The 5,299-nt window shown below is 32.8% G+C and overlaps 1 long non-coding RNA gene across 2 annotated transcripts; it reads right to left on the minus strand.

Moving 5' to 3' along the window:
• Nucleotides 1–3,425: 3,425 nt before the first annotated feature.
• LOC127862376 (uncharacterized) lies at nucleotides 3,426–5,041 on the minus strand. 2 transcript variants are annotated; one of them, XR_008040580.1, is made up of 3 exons: nucleotides 4,895–5,041; nucleotides 4,434–4,596; nucleotides 3,426–3,925 (listed from the first exon to the last, which is right to left on the minus strand). It is a non-coding gene; the product is annotated as an uncharacterized LOC127862376 (long non-coding RNA). The 2 variants fall into 2 exon arrangements; XR_008040579.1 differs by having other exon boundaries at nucleotides 4,430–4,596.
• Nucleotides 5,042–5,299: the final 258 nt, after the last annotated feature.

The raw sequence follows: 5,299 nt of genomic DNA on the forward strand, positions 1-5,299 counted from the left end.
CGGGGCAAGTAGTTTTGGCCTGGACAACTCAATTTCCAAAGTTGATAGTCCGGCCGGGCAACTTGTTTGTTTTTTATAAAGCTTAAAACAATTCAGTGCAATAAAAATTGAATAACAATTGACCACCATGGATCAATACTAGTTAAATAACATTCATTATTAAGGAATAGGAAATGATTAAATTCAGACTCATAATAAAACATCATTCATTGAGAAGTGCAATGTCAGCAAATTTATTTAATTATCTATTATTTTATTAAAAGAAAGTATAATATACACATGTACATAATTCTGGGCTGGTTATTCTTTATCTGGGCAACCAACATACTAAAGATGGTTGTCAGTGCGGGCAACCAATAGTAATAAGTTAGTTTTAATCAATGAAATATCTTTGTAACTTTATTGTTATAAGCATTGCATTAAAGTTGTGATTTAGGTAAGCTTGTTGTTTATAGTAAATTTTCTTTTTAGCTCGACTATTATATATGAAATAAATATAGAGGAGCTATCCTACTCACCCCGGCATCGGCATTAGCGTGCAAATGTTATAGTTTGCGTACCATCCCAAATATTTCCTATGTCCCTTGACATATTGCTTCCATATTTTGCATACGTGTTAACCAACATGACCCCAACCTAAAAACAAGAGCAGACAACTGTATCACTTGCATTTTGTAAGAATTATGACCCTTTTTCCACGTAGAATATGCATATTATTTATAACTCTACAGTGTTCGAAATTTGCACTAGCCCGGGGCTAGTTGATCTCGTTTTGGGCTACTGAATTTCCATGGGTACTAGCCCGATTGGGCTATTGATTTTTCAAACTTTTGAAATAAAAAATGCTCAAAAATATTATTTTCATCCATCGCTTGAACCATATCTTGCGTTTATTTAGCGTCGTATCGCGTTTACTCACCCTTCCGATTATGTTGACATGACGAGAGTTTGAATGACAAATTTTTTTTTGATACTGTGCGAATAAAATGCGGATCTACCCAGGTTGTTCAATTTGCTGTACTTTCAGCAAACCATACAAGTCTACAAATGTTTTTAATGTCCGCCATCTTGGATTTGTAATGATCTATTGACAAATCAACGCATTGAACTATCATATTTTAATAGAATATGTCAACCAAATTATATATTGATTGCGTAGTTGCTTGGTTACTTTTTACTGATTTTCAGTTTAGGCAGTTTAACGATATGCATATTTTATTTCACGTGCAAAGACTTAAATTGATATGTTTTTGGACAGTTGTTTCCGGATACGGTATTATCTGTCGATTTTAATTTATTTTCGACTTTCTTGATAAAAAAATATCTAGAATGATGAATACACATGCGATTTTACGGTCGGTCTGGTTGATATTTTTTCACATTGTACTCACCAGAATTGGACCTAGAAAGACTATAAAAAAGAACAATAAGCTAGGGGGAGGAGACACTGCCCTCTATTCGCTTTATCATACGGCCTCAGACTTTAGGCTTAATGTTTCGGATTTCTAATTTGGGACAATTGACATCTAAAATTATTTACAGATTGGATAAAAAAACCTTTGCTTCTTGACTGCATGTAAGGTATTGATTGACGAATATCTTCATACATAAATATTATAATCGTATTGTGTCATTGAAATATTATAATAACATTTCCTGCTAATTGGGATCAACTGTTAGTTGCAATCCTCATCATTACACCCTACCTGCAATAAAAACTATCCAGAACCGTCAAAAATATAAACTTATTTTAAAAACTTGTGATAAACAGTTCGGGCTAGTAAACTTTGGTTCCGGATAGTGAAAAAATCCATCTGGTAGCCCGAACGGGCTAGTGGTTTAAAAAGTGAAATTCGCACACTGACTTTATGTTAAATTGTGCGTAACACCCAAAATATTTCCTATATCCCTTGATATATTGCTTTCATATCTAGAATTATGTTAACGTGCATATTTTTATTAACGTCTTGTTATTGTAGTGTACATATTTTTCGGATTTCGGACAGTTCATTCATCGAGTATTATTGTTGTGGTTTTGTGAGTACTCTTCATGTAAAATACTGCCCTTCCCAAATAAGTGTGTAAAACTAGAGTTAAACACGAGTTTTATCCGTGTTAAACCAAGCGGTATTGGCAGTTGGTTTTTAGTGGGTTTTGGTATGTTGGTTTTTGTGAGTTTTGGTAAGTTGGTTTTTTCTGTGTTTAAAGTGGGTATTTTTACCAACTTGGTTAAAACTGAGTTAAACACAGAAAAAACTCACTTGTTACATTAATGTGGGCTTTGGTAAGTTGGTTTTTTGTGAGTTTTGGTAAGTTGGTTTTTTGTGAGTTTCGGTATGTTGGTTTTTTGCGAGTTTTGGTAAGTTGGTTTTTTCTGTGTTTAAAGTGGGTATTTTTACCAACTTGGTTAAAACTGAGTTAAACACAGAAAAAACTCACTTGTTAAATAAATGTGGGCTTTGGTAAGTTGGTTTTTTGTGAGTTTTGATATGTTGGTTTTTTGTGAGTTTCGGTATGTTGGTTTTTTGTGAGTTTTGGTATGTTGGTTTTTTCTGTGTTTAAAGTGGGGTTTTTTACCAACTTGGTTAAAACTGAGTTAAACACAGAAAAAACTTACAAAAACCAACATACCAAAACTCACAAAAAACCAACATACCAAAACCCACAAAAAAACCAACATACCAAAACTCACAAAAAACCAACATACCAAAACTCACAAAAAACCAACTTAAAGCGGGTATATACGATTTTTATATGTGCTGAATTGTAAAATATTGATACAAATATGTTATAATAACACACACTATGCAAGTAAAATGATACATTTAAGACGAATTTCATAAAATACAGCAAATACAAATTAGAGCCCCGAGCCGATTGTGACGAAGATAATTCGTAATTATTTTCCTACAATAACCGACGCATTCGTCTTTTTTGTAAGTGTTCATGTGTCGTATGAATCGATATCGTTGCAGAAATTTCAAATGAACCGTTAAACTAAATTTAGATTCACATCGTACATGCATGATATATATGCTGGCGAATTCGGCTGTACAGCCTTTTTCGATTTCAGAATTAACTATCTGGCTTATTTAGCATTTTTCGACACATGTTCTTCTTAACTTTTATTTTAGTTTATATTGAAATATATGTATAATAAGTTTTTTACACATTTTATATTTATTACTAAATATTTGACAAGATCGTATATACCCGCTTTAAACACACTTCTGTCTACAATAGTGTGTTTAAGTTGGTTTTTGTGAGTCTTTTGTTCGCTTAAGGGATCATAAAATTTTGCTTGTTTGACCTGTAACCTTTGTAAAAAAAAATATTTACACCTTAATGGTAAAAAGGTTATTTGAGATAAAATCACAACAGATCATTACAAGCCCCATGTGATTATAAATAAAAGACACACACAATTTGCAAAAAACAATGTTTATATTAAAAAAAACAAATAATGTGAACATTTTTACAGTGCATTTTTAACAAAACCAGGAAAACATCTACCCAAGATACATTATCACAATATGCGAGCACATTTAACATAATAAATTAAAATAAATAACATTCTCCTCTTTGGGCTACCACAGGTAAAAATGGGAGGAAGGGTATGAACCATGATTATATACAGTTTCAGTTAGTGAGGGGTGAGACAGAGGATAAAATTAATAATAATTGTTTTTAACTGTGTTGGTGGTACTGGATTTATAAAATGACAACATTAAGGAATCCTTCATCCTATCTTTTCCTGGAATAGCCCTTTACACATATTTACACCTATAAACAAAGGAACATATTGCTCAGCACTAAACAGTTTATATATTCTCCCCGCAGTACATGACACGAAGCCTCCTCAAGGCCCATCTCATGTTCTCTTCCACTGTTGATATGGGCAGGGCAAACTTTTTGGAGATGACAACTGAAATGTATATGAACAATCAATGCAGGATTTTACTGTACATTACAGTATTAAAAAAACATGTAGAAGTTTATTCCACCCAAATCAAGTCTGATCTGAATGCGTTGATTTTGGTGGAATAAACTTTTACATCAATATCATCAGTTCAGATATCCCATTTTAACATCATCTACATTAGAAGGATTTCAAAAGAGGTTTTTGAAACAAGGAGGCAAATTACTGTTGCTTGAATTTTTTATATCGTTCAAAATTAGAGCTTGATCGTTAACTTTATACTGAGGTTATTTTTGTCTGCCTATGTGTAAAATTCTCAAAACTTTTATACACAAACACAATTTTTAGTAACTCTTAAATTTTAGCAGTAGTATTAAATTAACGCAAGACAGATTATGTGCTGGAGTCAAATTTGAATCAATTGCATTATGTTTGTTTCAAAATGAATATGGAGGCAGTAGAACACCTATATATTTAAATCCCCTTTTTCGCTATAAAAAAGAATCATACCAACCATGGCGTAGTGTTCAGCAATCAGGAGACCCTCTCGAATCTCCCCCTTAGGGGAGGTTGAACAGCACTTCATAGAGCAGTCACCAGCTGATCAGGTCTGAAAACTATACTGTCATGGCCTTTGCGAGGTGCGTCTTGTGCATGATCTCATTTGAGATCAGGTCCTGAAAGATATTTTATAATGTAAGTGATAAATATTGCTGTTATGGTATATCTTGTTACTATAAATATTATTAATTTAAATCAAAACAAGTTTGTTTGCTTGTTGTTTTTGTTTGTTTATTTTTGCAATTTAAATCCTGTGATCACATGTGACTTAACGCTTGTCATAAATAATTAAAAGAAATTACATGTGGTAGAAAATACTGTTTGAAAATGTACCAAGATATGTGGTCTCATTTGGCTGTGTGGACTGGTCGGAAGTGTGACGCCTTTCAAATGCTAAAACCTGTATAGTTTTACCTCTCAACAAATCCAACTTTCCTTGGTCAAGGACAGGGCTCGGTTTTCCCACTCCTGATCTACTCAAGTTGGGCTGCTCGTGCAGGGTAAAATCTGGTGTCAAAATCCATACATCAGTTAGTCCCCCTTCTGCTGTCTCTTGGCAGGAATATTCTATCCAAAGAATCTTCCAATCAATGTAAATTTCACCTTGGGAGTTTAACCTTCAAATTTAAAATATAAAAGTTTTCATTGAATATGTGGGAAAGAAATCTGTTCATTAATGACCAGAAATAGGTATAAATAACATTTAAGATGACAATAATCATAAAATACAGCCATAATTATTCAAATGGTGTTGTTTTTCCTTATAATTGCAATACATTTATACTTATCCATTTACATTTCCCAGTGACAATACATAAA

Source organism: Dreissena polymorpha, chromosome 16 (genome assembly GCF_020536995.1).
Source record: "Dreissena polymorpha isolate Duluth1 chromosome 16, UMN_Dpol_1.0, whole genome shotgun sequence".
NCBI lineage: Eukaryota > Metazoa > Mollusca > Bivalvia > Myida > Dreissenidae > Dreissena > Dreissena polymorpha.